The 19,880-nt window shown below is 41.4% G+C and overlaps 1 long non-coding RNA gene across 1 annotated transcript in view; it reads right to left on the reverse strand.

The window, feature by feature from the left end:
• Positions 1-6,749: 6,749 nt before the first annotated feature.
• LOC143781101 (uncharacterized) overlaps positions 6,750-19,880 on the reverse strand; it is a 149,574-nt gene continuing 136,443 nt past the window's right edge. The window contains exon 3 of the long non-coding RNA XR_013216555.1: positions 6,750-6,807. This is a non-coding gene — a long non-coding RNA (uncharacterized LOC143781101). The remainder of the gene's footprint in view (positions 6,808-19,880) is intronic.

A 19,880-nucleotide genomic window follows, 5' to 3' on the forward strand; every position in this document is an offset into this window, starting at 1 on the left:
TGGGCACTGGTGAGGCTAAAAGGATATTGACTGGCAAGGCTGCATTGATGGGCACTGATCAGACTGCATTGTGGGCAGTGCAGTCGGTATGTCTCTGTGTGGGCAATTTTATTGCTGGTATATTGTTTTTGTTGCGCTGTATATATATATTGGTATTTTACTAACAGCAATTTGGAATCCCTAGGAAACCATGATATCAAGAAAGAGAACAATTGCTTCACTTGTTATGACTAGCAGTGACAAATATGGAACCAGACATTGACCATCCCATTAGCCAAAAGCCGGCCCATAGTTCCCATTGTAAGTTTGTTGATTTAACTTTACTTGTTCTTCATTTGAAATATTGTATTTGTTCCTGTTTTTTTTTTTTTTTACTTGAAAATAAGATATGTGCAGTATGCATAGGAATTTGTTCATAGTTTATTTTTTTAAAACTATATTCCGGCCCTCCAATGGTCTGAGGGACCGTGAACTGGCCCCAAGTTTGAGGACCCCTGGACTAGACTATAGACTAGACTAGACTATAGTCTATACTCACTTTTATGCTGGAGTCACACTACCGTATAACACGGCTGAGTGCTGTGCCATAAAACATCGCATAGAACTCGGCCAGTGTTATTCTATAGGGCAGCTCAGATCTGCTATTATTTTCTTATGCCGATTCAGCATGAGAGAATGATCGCAGCGTACTACGATTGGCAGCGAGACCCGACTCACTCACATATAGGTGTGAGTGGCACAATGCACAGCACTCGGATATCAGCCAAGTGCAGTGCAATATATGCTGGTCAGCAGCAGAGGAGAATGGAGATGGAGAAATTACTTTCTCCATCTCCTCCACAGATGTGCTCCAATTCTGTCATGCAAGAGGATCGAAGCACAGTAGCACTGACACTTGGCTCACACTCACAGCAGAGAAAGAGCCGATGGTCATTATCATATCGCATTTGATGCCCCAGCATTGGATACTATAAGCTGGTGTGCCTCCAGCCTTATATATAGCATAGACCAAAGGCGTAACTAGGGGTTCAGCTCTGAGAGGTGAAATATCTGGGTGGGCCACTAACCAGGTAAACCTGATTACAATGGTGACACACACACTTTATTCATGGGTATGGAGGAACTTCAGCAGATGATCCTGCTGTAACTGAAAACAAATCAGTTTATAAAGACCTACAATACCACCATATTGTGACCATATAGTGGTAGATACCAGTGTTGCAGAACATATAAGAGATTACAGTGCAGTTACAGATAGTGACTTACAGATGACGTTCCTTGTTATGGAGTCATTCACATTTCCTCTCTTTGCCCTCTTTTCCCTCTTGCTCAGACTGACATGACGCATTCTACAGCTAGGACTCATCTGCAGAGATTACATCAAAGACACATTTGACTTCTCACATTTCAGCGTCATCCCAATCTATCCCCAACCTGCACAAACTCCTCATCCTGCTGATACCCCAATACTGAGCCGCTGCTGCCGTATGTGTCCCTATTACAGAACCTACTGTGTTTTACAAAAACAATTCTCCTCAAACTTCTCTACATAATAATGCCACCACTGTGCCCCTTACGTTGTAATAATGCCTCCTTTGTGTCCTCACATGCTGTAATGGTTCTCACAGTGGCCCCTACACTGTATAAAGGCCTCCACAGTAGCTCCCACACTGTATTATGGCCTCCAGAGTAGCCTTCAAACTGTATAATGGCCCTCACATTAGCTTCTATGCTGTATAATTGTCCTTGCATTAGCTCCAACACTGTATAATGGCCCTCACATTAGCTCCTATGCTGTATATGTTGGCAGATATGCAACAGATACAAACTTATTTGTGTGCAGGAGGAGTTTACACTTTTCTGACAGTAGATGTCGATGTTGTTACTGTTATATGCTTAGTTGAATGTAATGCATATGCTTGTTGTACTTTGGTTTCACTTTCTCTCTGGTAAAATGTCCTTTAGACTTCCTGTTATGCTGTATTAGGAAGCTGATGCATGTACCTCTTGTTCTGTGTAGATAAAAGTTGAATTACCCCATATAATCTACTCTCACAAGCTTCTTCTGCGACCAAACTATGCAGCAGTATAATGGTCCCTTCATTAGCTCCAATGTTGTATAATGGTCCCCACATTAGCTCCCACGCTTTATAATGGACCCCAAATTAGCTTGCATACTGTATAATGCACCCCAAGTTTGCTCCCATGCTGTATATTGGCACCCGCTGTAGCTCCTTCGCTGTATAATGGACCCCGTATTAGCTCCCACGCGTTGGATTCTGGTCTCTATCTGTCCCTTTTTGTGGGGTGCAACGTGCATAAAATAAAAACAGCCAGTGTGTATAGAGTCCAGCGTATGGGTATAAGTCCCTGAATGTATCCAGGTAACCCTAAAAGGAATACACTGGTCAGAACAAGACCCTAAAGAGGGGAAAGAAAGGAGCGAACCAGAAGCAAGAGGGGGGGGGGGTAAAATATTACATATGTAAAGAAGAAAGTGCGCCCCCTCGTACGTCTTCTCTTCTCTTTTTCCCTTCTCCACCTTGGGGGGCCATGTTGTTCACACTGAATTTACATATGCATCCATATGTGATTGTCTATATGCAACTACTGGCTGTCCCTATTTTCTTTTATTTAGCTCTTTATAATATACATTTATTCTCAACTTTATAGAGAATTATTTTTTAATAAAAGGCTTTATTTATAAAGGGATTTTCATGTTTGTCACCTTGGATTTACTTATATGAGACGACACTGGACTGATAGGACCCTAACCCTGGCTACAGGACTACATTACAAGATACTGTATATACAGCTCTGGCAAAAAATTAAGAGACCACTGCAAAATGTTCAGTTTACATAAACTCAAAGAAAAACGGAGTACAAGTCCACTTTAAGAAATGTATAAATTACTTTTTATTAATCGAAACAAACATCCGATGTATAATGAAATCACACTAAACATCAAATATATAGACTGGACAGTGAGGAGAGCTAGGAAAAACACTGAAAAAAGTCACTACGATAGTATCCCCAAATTACTTCTGCTAATTTTGACTAGTAAAGTGCTAGTAGTGCATTGTAACAGCAGAGGGAGAAGACCCAGACTGGCCACTATATTAAGTTTACAGGGATCCCCTTATAGAGTCTATTTCAAGTTGGTACCATACCATGCCTGGCTAGGTCCCTCTTACCCATTATAGCAGAGACGCAGGGAACACCACCGGAGCCCCAACGCGCGTTTCGCGTCGGCTTCGTCAAAGGGCGGTGCAGTGCATTGAGGTAGACTGGTTTTTATTGTATCCGGAATCCGGATCCATGTGTCCCTAATTACGGCGCATGTCGCATGTTGATCACGCCGGGAATTGCATCGCGTTCGGCGCCCAACATGGCGCCGCGGTCCACAGTCGCGTACATGTGATGCCACTGAACCGCAGACGTCACTAAAAGGCGCCGCCCACAATGCCCCGAAGTACGGACCACAACGGACATGCGCACTAGGGAAAAAGCTGCCAGATACTTCCAGCAACAATACCGCAAAGGTATCTACTCATTATGGTTGGTGCTATGCGGCGATATGTTGTATGCATACCTCAATACGCAGTATGCAATCTCCCAATAGATTGGCATGTGATAAACAAAATAAACGTGTGTACATAAGTAAAAAAGAGAAGGAAAGGAAGAAGTGAAAACGGAGGAATCAACTACAATTATAATAAAGTGAAATTACCAAGTAAAGGAAACATATATAATACACATATGATAAATATATATCCCACTATACATATTAATGTGAAAAAAACCCATAAATCTAGATCATTACAAACACCATATACAGTAATCAAAAAAAGTGCTCTTTATATATATTGCCAAACAGAGGGATTTCAGTTCTCCATAGACCGCACAGCCCATAATGTCCGCGGCCTAATAAAACGACCCCTAGCAGAAATCGGCGTCATATCTGGATCCAACATATTCACTCCGGACACCTCAGAATATTTGCACAAATGCGATGGAAGGCAAGATCATGACTAAATGACAAAAATAATTTAAAAAAAATAAATAACACAATACACAACACACAATTAAAAGAGAACATATACAAAATTCAGGAGACACAAAGTTATTAATATAGATATATTTTTTTAATTATTTATTTATTTATTGTTATTTATTTATTTTTTATTATTTTTGTCATTTAGTCATGATCTTGCCTTCCATCGCATTTGTGCAAATATTCTGAGGTGTCCGGAGTGAATATGTTGGATCCAGATATGACGCCGATTTCTGCTAGGGGTCATTTTATTAGGCCGCGGACATTATGGGCTGTGCGGTCTATGGAGAACTGAAATCCCTCTGTTTGGCAATATATATAAAGAGCACTTTTTTTGATTACTGTATATGGTGTTTGTAATGATCTAGATTTATGGGTTTTTTTCACATTAATATGTATAGTGGGATATATATTTATCATATGTGTATTATATATGTTTCCTTTACTTGGTAATTTCACTTTATTATAATTGTAGTTGATTCCTCTGTTTTCACTTCTTCCTTTCCTTCTCTTTTTTACTTATGTACAGACGTTTATTTTGTTTATCACATGCCAATCTATTGGGGGATTGCATACTGCGTATTGAGGTATGCATACAACATATCGCCGCATAGCACCAACCATAATGAGTAGATACCTTTGCGGTATTGTTGCTGGAAGTATCTGGCAGCTTTTTCCCTAGTGCGCATGTCCGTTGTGGTCCGTACTTCGGGGCATTGTGGGCGGCGCCTTTTAGTGACGTCTGCGGTTCAGTGGCATCACATGTACGCGACCGTGGACCGCGGCGCCATGTTGGGCGCCGAACGCGATGCAATTCCCGGCGTGATCAACATGCGACATGCGCCGTAATTAGGGACAATAAAAACCAGTCTAACTCAATGCACTGCACCGCCCCCTGACGAAGCCGACGCGAAACGCGCGTTGGGGCTCCGGTGGTGTTCCCTGCGTCTCTGCTATAATGGGTAAGAGGGACCTAGCCAGGCATGGTATGGTACCAACTTGAAATAGACTCTATAAGGGGATCCCTGTAAACTTAATATAGTGGCCAGTCTGGGTCTTCTCCCTCTGCCGTTACAATGCACTACTAGCACTTTACTAGTCAAAATTAGCAGAAGTAATTTGGGGATACTATCGTAGTGACTTTTTTCAGTGTTTTTCCTAGCTCTCCTCACTGTCCAGTCTATATATTTGATGTTTAGTGTGATTTTATTATACATCGGATGTTTGTTTCGATTAATAAAAAGTAATTTATACATTTCGTAAAGTGGACTTGTACTCCGTTTTTCTTTGAGTTTATGTGATATGTAGGTGGAGTGTCCTCATATATGTCATGTGATCTCCTTAAACGTTCTGCTAGAAAACACATGATTATGAGCATGTGTGGGAGATCTTATACATTAGTATCCATTGTGGGATGTTTTTATTGAAAATGTTCAGTTTGTCTGATTTTTCTCTTTATAGGTATATTTTTGAGTAAAATGTAAATTGTTCTTTTAGTCTATAAACTTCTGACAACATGTCTCCGAATTTCCAAGCAATAAATTTTGTATTTTTTTCTGAAAAGGATAAATGGTCAAAAAAAAAAACAAACAAACAACAACACAGTGAATTCAGACCTCAAATAATGCAAAGAAAATAAGTTCATAATCATTTAGCAACAACAATACTAATGTTTTAACTCAGGAAGAGTTCAGAACTCAATATTTTGTGGAATAACCATGACTTTTAATCACAGCTTTCATGCGTCTTGGCATGCTTTCCACCAGTCTTTCACACTGCTTCTGGTGCAAAAATGTAGGCAGCTCTTCTTTGTTTGATGGCTTGTGACTATCCATCATCCTCTAGATTACATTCCAGAGGTTTTCAATGGGGTTCAGGTCTGGAGATTGGGCTGCTCATGACAGGGTTTTGATGTGGTGGTCCTTTGAAGTCCTTTACAGATCGGGTGATGCTCCGGCGATTTGCACTGACAGACACCTATCTGTTTAAAAGTTCAAACAGCCACTATAAATCTACTGTGCTTTATAGCAGAACAGATACAAGACAAAAATCCTCCGGGACTTGTCAGGAGGTGAGCAGCGTCCTGCCATTTCCTTATTGTCCAGTACAGACACCTCTAGCCTGGATTCAGGCACCTGCAGCCTGAACTGTTACTTACATCTTTTATGTCAACAATCCCAATATACATCACACTATGAAAAATTATGAGAAATAATGTCTCCTGTCCTCTCTGGGGGAAGAATCATCATTGCGTGTCCTGACATCTCTTCAACAGACACAACCATATGGCGTGCAATGTGGGCATATCTGCTGCATGCCGAAGGCAGCATACAGGTACAGTGCTGACGCCCAGTGTCCTAGGGGGTATGCCCCTCTAGCCCAGCCTGCCTCTGCATCAACAGATAATGAAGGGAGATTGTGTCTCCCTGCTCTACCGCAGACCATAACAATATTGGCGTGCACAACTTGCCGATATAGTTAAGGGTACCTTAGCTCTGGGTAAATCCCTCTGAGCCTGGGGCCGGAGGCAACATCAACCTTTACCCCCTGGTAGCTACTCTACTGGGTCACTAGACTGTACAAATGTATTGTAAATAATATATACTCCAGTCGTCAATCTGTCAGTTGTGTGTCACTGGTAAAATCCTCGTTTTTCAGCTGTATTAAATGTTATGATCAATTAATGTTTACTTACAGTTAGGTTGATCAAATGAATGCCATCTTTTATGTTAACAATCCCAATATACATCACACTATGAAAAAATTATGAGAAATAACAAGGTGAGCCATTATCAAAAAGATCATTTTCAATTGAAATAATGCAGCTGACATCTGAGGGCTGGCATCCCCCCCAAAAAAAGAGCTGAAAAAATTAGATCAAATAGATAGACCAGTAAATATTACAAAGTTATAATAAATGAATTACAGCTTCTACACAAATAACAGAGCATCTTAATTAGTTAATGTTTCAAAAAGTGAGTCAACGTTTCCAATTAGACTAATTGGTCTCAACATTCAAATTAGCTATGTTCTTTGACTTCAAATAATTTTAAACTCTAAACAGCATGATTTTTACATTGTATATAGATATATATATATATATATATATATATATATATATATATATATATATATGTATATATACATATATATATATATTTCCACATGATCAGTCAAATATTTTTTTCTATATATCTTGAAATAAAAATTGCTGCAAAAGTTAGAGGTAGACAGAGGTAGACTAAAAAAGATGAATACTATGCTTCACAGGTAGGAGCATTGTTGTCTGCGCACTGGATAAGTTTAAAGTTTCACATTACTGCTAGATTTCAGATGTTTAAGGTTTTTAGATACAAATATACATTTCTTAGCATAAATGAGAATGTCCCAAACAGACTTGACGAAAACTTGCACCAAGGATTTGGCATCTGGTAAAGCTGGTAAAGCGATAAAATGAGACATTTTACTGAATCTATCTACCACCACCAGTATTACAGTATTCCCTTACAACACGGGAAGATCCATCATAAAATCAATTGACAAGTCACTGGGAATCTCTAACGGTTGGAGAGCCCCCTTACAGGCGAATATGAGACGTCTTACAGCGCGCACAGACACTGCAGATGGCTATATACTCCCGGACATCCTGATGAACACATGGCAACCAAAAATGCCAAGTAAGAAGATATGTGGTGGCTTTATTATCAGGGTGTCCGGCCAACACTGAATCGTAATGTTCGCTAAGGACTCTAATGCAGAGATTAACATGAACAGTTTACCAAGTAGACAGGCAGCATGGGTGCCCACCTGATCATCAACAACCTCTTTTCCGATGATCGGAGCATATAGATGCCATAACCACCCCTTTTTGAAGAATAGGTACTGGTTCACACTTATCTCCTCCCCAAGATAGCAATGAGATAAGCCATCTGCCTTAATGTTTTTGTTCCCCAGCCTATATGTGACAAAAAAGTTAAACCTGGTAAAGAACAATATCCATCTTGCCTGTCGAAGTGTTATATGTTTTGCCGATTCCAGATATACCAGATTCTTATGATCCGTGATTACCATAACTGGGTGAACCGCTCCCTTCAAAAAATGATGCCACTCTTCAAAAGCCCTTTCACCAGGAGATGCACCCTGCGACAATACAGCCCCCACTCTCACCTCAGACACATCGACCTCAACGATAAAAGGCTGTGAGAAGTCAGGCTATATAAGGATCGATGCAGAAGAAAAACACCTCTTCAACATATCGAATGCCTCCCTAGCAGGACTGGACCACTTGGAGAAGTCCATCCCCTTCCTGCTCATATCTGTAAGAGGTTTGGCTACTACTGAAAAGTTCTGTATGAATTTATGGTATTTAATATTACAGTCATGAAGCACCAATATACTCTGTATAACTGAGTGGTAAGTACCAACTCTCTCTAGGCACTCCTCGGGTGCCCTTCTGGGACTACTCCAAACCAATACATAGACAAAAACACGGAGGAAAAAAGTCCACTTCAACATATTTAGAAAACAATATACAAAAGATTTATTAAGTAATCAATACAAATACAAATATGTAAAATACAAAACATGGGTGTATTGTTAATACCGCCATATAGCAGAAGACACATAGGAGGAAACGTGGCAATGACCAAGTCAGGGGGGGAGTTCACATATACACCTTTTGGGTGGCAGCGTCAACTCAGAAAGTAAAGAGAATGTACGACCAAATACAATCACTACGTCTAACTCACATGGCACAAGTAGCCCAAAGTGCAAAGGTCATATCTTCATAGGCACATATAATTGCTGCTTACCCATTATGGATCAGGTGTGTTCTCCCCACCTCACTCGGTCCCCCCGGACGCGCGTTTCGCGTGGCTTTTTCAACAGGGTGTATCCATAGTGTGTCTCATTGTGTTTAAATATCATAGACCCGGAAGTAGAATCGGTGACGCCGGCGCATGCGCAGTAGCGTCCAGAGTGCATCGTTCAATAGGGCCATCACAGTGGGGAGTGTATGAGAGGCGGAGCTCCACCTCCCAAGCACAAGAAGTGTAGCACTCCCCACTTGTAAGTGATAGGTCCACAAGAAGATGACTACAATGGACGACACCGGGCATGCGCACCATCAATTCTCAATAAAAAGCCCTGGCTACAGCCATTTTTTTAGTGATAAAATTAAGATCGCTCAAAAAACAGAACGCCGCAGCGTCTCGAAATATACGTAAACCGGAACGCTAGATAGATTAGAAACGTCCCCAATAGAGTGAAAAAGCGGGATGCTAAAAAGGTGCAGAAAATAGTAACGCACCTCATATGTTTAAAGTGTGTACAGTTACATAGAAACAATAACAGAAAAAGAAGAAGAAAAAGAAGAAGAAAAAAGGAGCGCTATAATAAAAAGACAAAATACAAAAAGAAACAATAACATACATATAAATATGTGAACAAAACATATATCATGCGTGTGAAGCATATATGTGATTCCGTGTATATGTAATAAAACAGACCCCACAACACACTGGGGAATAAATTGTACTATGTGTTAGTTGTCGCTTACAGTCCCAAAGTACATATTCAATGTCAAAGGGTCCTCTCACGGTGCTAAGATATAAACCAACAAGGTTAAAATTGCTATATGATCCTGCACATTCTTGAAAGACGCAGGGATGTCAAGTGAAACTTAGTGAATAACTAATGACCCCCAACCCCTAAACTAGACCAAATCATATAAGCATACTAGCAACTCATACAAACATTCACTAAAAAATAATGTTAGCATATAAAAACCACATAAAGTGCAAACTCATGAAAAAACGTAGACCACGTATAAAAAATATATATATGTAGACAACATATAGGCAATATGTAAAGGACACTCCTTCTCTTCAGGTTCCGAAACGTTCACCGGGTTTTGCTGCGGCGTCATCACCAGTGCGTAGCCATGGACGACTAATAAAAACTAAAAAGAAAAACACACAACAAGACAGTAAATACAAAAAAATATTAAAAGCGAATGGTGAAAGAGTCACCCAAGAGAGGACAGCCAGGTCAAAGGTCATGGAATATTTTCCATATTACATCCCTATTATATCGCTGCATGTCAGAACAAAGCCGGAAAAATTATGGAAGTATACTTTTGGAGCCAAGTAATGTAACGAACACAACAGAGAACCTACGGGACTCTCACAGAAAAGGAGCGAAGCTGAGCTGCTCATTAAGTCCCTTAGGGGCAAGGGTGTCAAGGGTGACAATCCACTTGCACTCGCACTGTGCGAGTAACTTGGTCAGATTGCCACCCCTGACACCTCCATGTATTAAATCTATCCCTCTCACTTTTAAGCCCCTAGGGTCTGATTGAGAGACAGTCCACCATCCTCACGGAACGGTTTAGGGCACGAGGATACAGTCATCGTAGCATTAGGGCAGGGTATGGAAGGGCCAGACATACACGGAGAGAGGACTTGCTTAGGGGGTGTTTTTCTTTTTAGTTTTTATTAGTCGTCCATGGCTACGCACTGGTGATGACGCCGCAGCAAAACCCGGCTTTTTATTGAGAATTGGTGGTGCGCATGCCCGGTGTCGTCCATTGTAGTCATCTTCTTGTGGACCTATCACTTACAAGTGGGGAGTGCTACACTTCTTGTGCTTGGAAGGTGGAGCTCCGCCTCTCATACACTCCCCACTGTGATGGCCCTATTGAACGATGCACTCTGGACGCTACTGCGCATGCGCCGGCGTCACCGATTCTACTTCCGGGTCTATGATATTTAAACACAATGAGACACACTATGGATACACCCTGTTGAAAAAGCCACGCGAAACGCGCGTCCGGGGGGACCGAGTGAGGTGGGGAGAACACACCTGATCCATAATGGGTAAGCAGCAATTATATGTGCCTATGAAGATATGACCTTTGCACTTTGGGCTACTTGTGCCATGTGAGTTAGACGTAGTGATTGTATTTGGTCGTACATTCTCTTTACTTTCTGAGTTGACGCTGCCACCCAAAAGGTGTATATGTGAACTCCCCCCCTGACTTGGTCATTGCCACGTTTCCTCCTATGTGTCTTCTGCTATATGGCGGTATTAACAATACACCCATGTTTTGTATTTTACATATTTGTATTTGTATTGATTACTTAATAAATCTTTTGTATATTGTTTTCTAAATATGTTGAAGTGGAATTTTTCCTCCGTGTTTTTGTCTATGTATGAATTTATGGTAGTAGTTGGCAAAACCTAAAAACCTTTGTAACAACTTCAAATCCTCAGGACGATCCCAATCCAATACCACCCAGACTTTCACCGGATCCATGCGAAAACCAGTGGAAGACAACACATATCCTCGGAATGGTATGTCCTCAACTTCTCGGGTTTGACATATGATTTATTGTCTCGCAGTATACGTAAGACCTGCCTGACATGCACCTGGTGGGACTCAAGGTAAGGTGAATAAATTATTATGCCATCCAGATAGATAACTATGAATCTGCCTACCAGGTAACTAAAGATGTAATTTATAAAGTGTTGAAAGATGGTGGGTGCTTTCGTCAACCCAAAATGCATCACCAGATTCTCAAATTGTCCCTCGGGCGTATTGAACACAGTTTTCCTCTCATCCCCCTCTTTAATGCCGATGAGATTATATGCCCTCTGAACTCAATCATAGAGAACCATTTTCCCCCTGCAATTTAATTAAAGAGGTCTGGAATGAGAGGGAGCCGATAAGGATCATGGACAGTGATCATATTGAGTTCACGGAAATCCAGGAAAGGGCGTAACCCCCATCTTTTTTCTCTACAAAAAGGAACCCTACAGCAATAGGGAATGAGGTTGGTCTGATATGACCTTTAGCCAGGCTTTCCATGATGAAGTCCTTTCATGGCCTGTCTCTCTGGACCAGAGATATTAGAGAGTCTGCTCTTGGGCAGCTTGGCACCGGGAACGAGATTAATGGCGTAATCATAAGGACTATGAGGAGAGAGTTCTTGGCACCCATGCTCCAAGAACACATCCATAAAATCTGACAGGTAACTAGGCACAGACTGGGTATCCACCCTAGCAAACCAGGTACCCAAGCAGTGTCCTTGACAATTCCAACTCCTCTTCACTACTTTCTGAGTTTGCCAATCTACTACAGGATCATGCAGAGCTAGCCAAGGAAGTCCCAGTACCACAGGCGAGGGCAGACTCTGAAGCACATAGTTTAATACCCCAGTCTGCATGCCCCCCACCTGAAGCTGTAAGTCTCGGAAGACTAGAATAAAATGCCCCTGTCTCAAGGGAGTGGAGTCAATGGGGATTATGGGTATGTTTCTGGACAGAGTATGTTGGATGAGGCCTTGGACCTGTACCAACCTAGCATTGATCAAATTAAACCCTGCCCTACTGTTCAGAAATGCAGACATGTCCACCTTAAACCCACCCAGGTGGATTCAGCTGGTAGGAAAAATTGTGTCCTACCCACGGAGGTGATAAGGACACCCGGGTTGCTAACTTACCCGCAACCCGGGCCACCTAGTTTTCCTGGCAGTTGTTTGCCAATGTTTCGGAATGAAACGTGCTCACAAAATGGCCCTTTTTACCACAATTGAAACACACTCACCCCTTATGCTGGACAAAAGGTAGTTTACTAGAGTGAGGTGCCACCCCCACCTGCATGGGTTCCTCAGTAGGCTCAATGCTGACCTCCTTTGACCCCGGACCTCCCAATCACAGAGGTGACTCCCTATGTCTTTGGCGAAGATGGTGATCAATGCAGATCACCAGAGACAAGGCTGCTTCAGGGGAATCAGGAGTCTCTTACAGAGCTAAGGCATCTTTCACCCTTACTGGGAGTCCCTCACAGAACTGACTACGGAGTGCAGGGTCATTCCACATGGTGTCTGTGGCTCTCCTCTGGAGCACAGAGCAATATTCCTCTGCCAGCCAGTCTCCTTGCTGAAGTTGGCACAGTGTGGACTCAGCTAAAGAGACGCGATTGGGGTCATCATATGTAAGGTCTGAAGAGACAGAGTCAGATGGGAGAGAAAATGCCCATGCTTGAGTGTCCCCCTTGAGGAGCGAGATTACTATCCCATACATTGCTCCTCTGTAGCTGAGGAAACTGGACATAACCTGAAGTACAGTTTACAGGAACCATGAAACACAGCAATCTTGTCACGCTCTCCAGAGAATTTGTCATTCAGGCAAAGCGATCTTGGGTTCCACTATGGCTTTCTTGGGAGATGGGAGTCCCGCACCAGACGTATCGGGGTACTGTAAAACCACCATGTGTAAATCTGCCACCTTCAGACTGAGCTGCAGCAGTTGTTCTGTCAGAGCAATGATTGGATCTGTAATCAATCAGAAAAAATGGTTACGGTCAGAGCAAATGTCATGACACAGCTGTTGGGTGACCCGGGACCAGGGGCTCCTTCCCTGTCCCTAACACTAGGGGGCGCCCCAGCTTGCCCTACTCCCCAGGATACTTCTGAAGGTGAAGTTGCGAGGCCTCCACTCTTTCCTTATCTTTTGAGTTAGCCCTCCGTCTGTTCTCTTCCCCCACCCAGGGAAGAGGGGCGCTACTGTACACCAACCCGACAAACAAGGCAACACAAACAAGGATTACCAGAAAACTTCAGGCATACAAAATATTCACTCACGTATAACAAAGGAATGCACGGGGCATTGAGGTAGGGGAATAAACCAAAATAGAGAAGGATAGGGAGTTACCACACATACAAACCAAGCAACAGTCACAGATTACTCCTCCAACTCTCCTCATTTTAACTCCTCTCCCTCTGTTAGCCATGCAGCAAATGCTTCCTCTGGCAAGGATTTGTAACAGAGCCCAGATTATAAAGGGGAAAGGAGTGGCTAACTGAGCTCAGCTTTGAGCACAGGGATTTCCAATATGGCCTATTAACCCGTTCTGCCAGAAATAAAAAAAATAAACACAGATAAAATGAAGAAGTGCTTCTTCTCAGCGCAGGAGTAGGAGCAATCAGATGCTGTGGTCTTCTGTCTCCACACTGTTGCGGTAACCCTTGTGACACCTGCGCTATAAATAAACTAATGAAAAAAACGGTGTGGTTTTCCCTGTATTTTTGATAACCAGCCAGGCAAAACTTACAGCTGGAGGCTGCAACCCTCAGCTGTCAGCTTTAGCAAGGTTGGTTATCAAGAAAAGGGGGACCCCAAGCTGTATTTTAAATTATTTAAAATAAATATTTTTAAAAATGGTGTGGGGTCCCCCCCATTTTTGATGACCAGCCTTGCTAAAGCTGACAGCTCAGGGCTGGTATTCTCAGGCTTTCAAGGGGCCATTGATACAGCCCCCCTAGCCTAAAAATAGTAGCGCTTTGTCTGGCTCTTCCCACTTGGTCTGTAATGGTGGAAAGTGGAATTCATATTTGTGGAGTTGATGTCACCTTTGTATTGTTCAGTGAAATCAAGTCCACGGATTAGTAATGAGATAAGATACCCATCTATTACTAATCCTATAGTCACATTGTAAATAAAGACAAAGCAAATATAAAGTCCTTTATTAGAAATAAAGCAAAGCACAGTTTTCCATTTTGTTTAAAAATAACAAACAAAGTTATACTCACCTAACTCCTAATTCCACTGAATCTTTCATCTCCTGTAATAAAACAAAAATAAAAAACAGCCATTTCCCTCACCTGTCCGTCATTCTGTCCCACTCCATAATCCATGTATGGGGGGTTAATAGTTTTCAACTTGGATGGTGCCAAGATGCGACCGTCCAGGCTGAGAACCACTGGTGAAAGAGCTGCTGTGAGAGCAGCATCAGTGACTAGCAGTGACATCATCGAGGTTACTGCTGGTCACTGAGGCTGACTTCTCAGCCAAGCTGAACTGCAGTGACCTCAGCACTGTGGAAAAAAGTTACTAAGTTCAACTCAGTGACTTCCGAGCAGATCACCTTGAGAATTTCTCACCGTGATCTGTGATGAAGTCACTGAGCATGAACTGCGGTGACCTCATCACTTACTTTTTCCCACGGTGCTGAGGTTACCGCAGTTCAGCCCAACTGAGAATGTTGCCTCAGTGACTTTATTCAGCTAAAACCAGCTTAAACACCCTTTAGTGCCAAATGATGCCAAATGAAAAGCACTAAAGTCAACCACCGCATATTTATTGCCTGTTTAAAAACATGGCACCCGAGCACTCCTATACTCGATCAAGTATCGAGCAGTACTCAGCATGCTCGCTCATCATTACTCATTTCATGTGCTATTGAACAGCAGGATATCTACAATTCAGGATTTTTTCTATTGCTAATGTATAGCAACTGTATGCCATAGAATAATTATCCAGTTTCATTAACTTTTTATCTTCATGGTAGCAAAACAAGAATATTTTAGCAAGATGAAAAAATGTGGCATAAGCCTAGCTTTATTTTGCCATATTTTTTGCAGTGTATTTTCAAGAATCTAATCTTTTGCATTTCAGCAACATTCTGCAGCATATAGGGAATGCAAAGGATTCCAGAACAAAGAATGAGAAGAAAGTTTGGCTCAGTTTGGTCAGTACAGAACCAGTATCACATATAATAAATCAGTAATATATACAGTATCTGTCCAATGAATCCTATCTGTTGGCTATTTATCACACCTAGGCTCCCATATATAAAAAGTATACACATTTAGAGGCAGATTCATTAAGACTGACATTGCCCATGCCAGTGTTAATAAAGTGGCTTACTGGAGTATAGTACACCTAATTTATTAAGCGGCACTTAATGAATTAAGTACATCTGTTACCCTGAGTGTTAAGTTGACAGAACTGTACTAGTTATTTTCCGGATTTATGCCTCTAAAGAATTGGCATACCTAACTGGGAGTGGCATGTAAACAAAAATATTGCAACTTACTGAGGTGTTTTAAGCCAGGTATCCAGCGCAAATACCGTAATAAATTGTCCTGCTAATGCTTCTCTTTGATTACTGAATGTGATGAAAATGTATTGTATTGATGTCTTGACAACTGGCATTGCGTAAAGCAATTCATTTTTGTAAAAATAAGTGCAACTGAAAGATAAGTACATTAAAATATGTAAGTTACAGAGAGATTAAAATAATTCCACTGGGCATTATAACACTAGAGAGCAATGTAGCCACATTATTGTGTATCTATCCCACAGGGGTCTTCTTTGATTCTCCATGCATGTTGCCAAATGCAATAGGAGCAACACTATCCATTGTCCTGTTACATGCATGATCACCCATGATTAGAGATGAGCGAACCCGATTAGTAAAGTTTGGCATTCCTACCGAACACTGTTTGGGCATGGACACTGAACACGGACTTCACCAGGAAGTCCGTATTACTGGGCGGATTTGGCCCCCCAAATACCAGGTGTTTGTCACGCTGTCATGTGCATGACAGCGCGGCAAACACTGCTTCTGATTGGTAGCAAAACCATCATCGCTGGTCAGATATCTCACCAACATCGCTGCAGTTTAACCCGGCAGGGAACGCAGCCTCAGTGACCGGCAGTAACCTTGATGATGTCACCGCTAATCACTGATGCTGTGCTCGCAGCTGCTCATTCCCCAGTGATTCTCAGCCTGGACGGACACATCTTGGCACCGTCCAGGTTGAAAACTGTTTATCCCAGAGGCATAGATCACAGTATGGGACAGAACAATGGACAGGTGAGGGATATTGTTGTTTTTTATTTTAATACAGGAAGCGAGGGCTTCAATGGAATGAGCGTTAGATGAGTATAACTGTGCTTGTTATTTTTAAGTAAAAATGGAAAAGTGTGTTTTGTTTTATTTCAAATAAAAGGCTTTTGTTCTGGCTGTCTGTTTATTTACCATTCAACTATAGGATTAGTAATTTAGTAATGGATAGGTGTTTTATAGATGCCTCTCCATTACTAAGCCGTGGGCTTGATGTCACCTGACAATACAAAGGTAACATCAACCCAACAAATATTAACCCCACTTGCCACGGCTAGAGGGCAAGTGGGAAGAGCCTGGCAAAGCGCCAGAATTGACGCATCTATTTGCACCTTTTCTGTGTGGCTGCAGGCTGCTTTTCTTAGGCTGGGGGCAATATCAAAGGTCTCTTACCAGCCTGAGAATAACAACCCCAGCTGTCTGCTTTAGCTTGGCTGGTTGTCAAAAATGAGGGGGACATGCCATTTTTTAAAATTATTTATTTAAATTTTTTAAGAATACAGCATGGGGACCCCTCTATTCTTGATAACCAGCTTTGCTAAAGCTGACAGCTAAGAGTTGCTTGGCTCATTGCCAAAAATATAAGGGAATCCACGCCATTTTTTGAAATTACTTATTTATAGTACAGGCACCTGATGATGAATACTCCCATCAGCAGCTCCTCCTCTGTTATTAGCGGCAGCAGGCGGCTGCTAATGGGAGCAGTAGTCCCATCAGCTGACACCAGAGACTGGAGGTAAACTTTATACCTTGAATCCTAGCTGCAGGCTCACACGGTCTTTTAACAGCGTTGGAACCTTCGACTGTCTGAGCGGCGATAATGGTTTTACCACTGACCAGAAGAGGTGTATGCCGCACTGTCATGAACATGACAGCATGGCACACACTGGATGTTCGGGACCCCATTCAAGTTAATGGGGTCCGGGTTCGGGTTCAGGTCTGGGTTCAGATCCGGGTGCTGTTCTGGTACCCAAACTTTTTTGTAACTGGCTGAACCTGAACATCCAGGTGTCAGGCCATCTCTAACCATGATGTTTCATTTATTTATTAAACAGAAAGAAAATATTTCAGATAACATTATTGTTTTTCAGTGACTATTTAAAATGTAAGTTTTATGAACAGAGTTTTTCGGTTTGCACTTATTCCACTGTTAGCTCATGAAAAATAAGTATGAAGTACACAATTAAAATATTGTGTGCTGATGCGTATTTTTATTCTAATTTATATATAAAGGCAAATAAACCATCCATATGTTTCAGATGTTCCTCTTGTAATGAAAAGCACAATTCTATATTTAAATAGAAAATGTAACAGGTCTGCAACATTTCTCAGCACTGAACCGAACTAATTGAATGAATCTAAATGATTAGATACTTTTTCAGACTGTTGAATGCACTGAGATAAAGGCAGAAGTTTGTAAATGAATTGAAACTACCATGAAGGACAAAGCTTTATCATTTTGGAGAATGTAGGCAGTAGGCACAATAACGCTAATGGAAAATGGATATTTGTTATTCATTTACAAAGTTATAACATATTGAATTTGAAATATTGAATTTACATACATGTTAATAAATTTATTTATAAATAAGTCATGAAGACTGAAACATTTTTTTCAATATTTTACCTGGATAAACGATATGTCAGGGAAAAAATCCTTGAAATATCATTCAATTTTTTACAATTACAAAGATGCAGATCTCCGAAAACACAATTAAAGAGCACTCAAAAGGAGAAAGCTTGGCTACCAATGCCATATATATATATATATATATATATATATATATATATATATATATATTAGTTTCTACAAGAGATGAGTGGATTGTTTGAAATTTGAGTTTGCCAAGTTTGTCAAATTTTCCCCCAAAATTTGGTTTGCAGAAGATAAATTCATGCAAATTGCATAACTAAATTGTCTCTAATTTCCTGGGAAATATGTATATAGCACTATAAGTTTGTAATCAATTGAACATGTTTTGAGCTCTGTAATGCAATCACAGCCTTTATAATGTCAAATGCCTTTAACCTATCAGACTAGAGAAAATCAGGCAGTAACAGGCGGTAAACAATGGCATACAGTAGAGTATCAGTCTTTTTAGACTGCCTAAATGGTATAAATTATCTAAAAATGATCCCTTTTGGGTCAGATACATGCCTTGCTGTTGTTTATAGGCAGGTTGTGCAAACACAAAAAACTGTGGCATGTTGCCATTATTCGGCACTATTGAGCTTTGATTATATGTCTTTATACGTCCATGTGTCTGCATAGGCACAATGCCACTTTGCCACATGGCTCATTATCTCTTGAATATATATATACAGACCTATATGAGTGCAGACTGTCACTCTATGTGTATCTCACATACACATAGAGACACAGATACTCTAGAGACAGACACATAGATAAAAAATAGATACTCTAGGTATCTATGTGTCTAACACTCTGTTAGCGACTCAGTTTGTTTTTCTAACTGTAAATTTTTATTGAAAAAATGTTAATTTAACAAGTTGACACAAGTCCAAACAGACAATGAGAATCAGTGCCATCGTACAGAAGGAATCAAATAAAGCCCCGAATGCCTCCAGGGTGAAATAACGTTATACATACATAGTACAATACAGACACTAGGCCTAAAGCAGTACATATCAAAATCAGGGATGAGATCAGAAAGACTAAAGGTACCTTCACACGAAACGACGCTGCAGCGATAGCGACAACGATGCCGATCGCTGCAGCGTCGCTGTTTGATCGCTGGAGAGCTGTCACACAGACAGCTCTCCAGCGACCAACGATGCCGAGGTCCCCGGGTAACCAGGGTAAACATCGGGTTGCTAAGCGCAGGGCCGCGCTTAGTAACCCGATGTTTACCCTGGTTACCAGCGTAAAATGTAAAAAAAACAAACAGTACATACTTACATTCGCGTCCCCCGGCGTCCGCTTCCTGCACTGACTGACTGACTGAGCGCCGGCAGTAGCAGGGCACAGCGGTGACGTCACCGCTGTGCTGTGCTTTCACTTTCAGTTTGCGGCGCTCAGTCAGTGTGGGAAGCAGACGGCGGGGGATGCGAATGTAAGTATGTACTGTTTGTTTTTTTACATTTTACACTGGTAACCAGGGTAAACATCGGGTT

This window comes from Ranitomeya variabilis, chromosome 6, assembly GCF_051348905.1.
Source record: "Ranitomeya variabilis isolate aRanVar5 chromosome 6, aRanVar5.hap1, whole genome shotgun sequence".
Lineage (NCBI taxonomy): Eukaryota > Metazoa > Chordata > Amphibia > Anura > Dendrobatidae > Ranitomeya > Ranitomeya variabilis.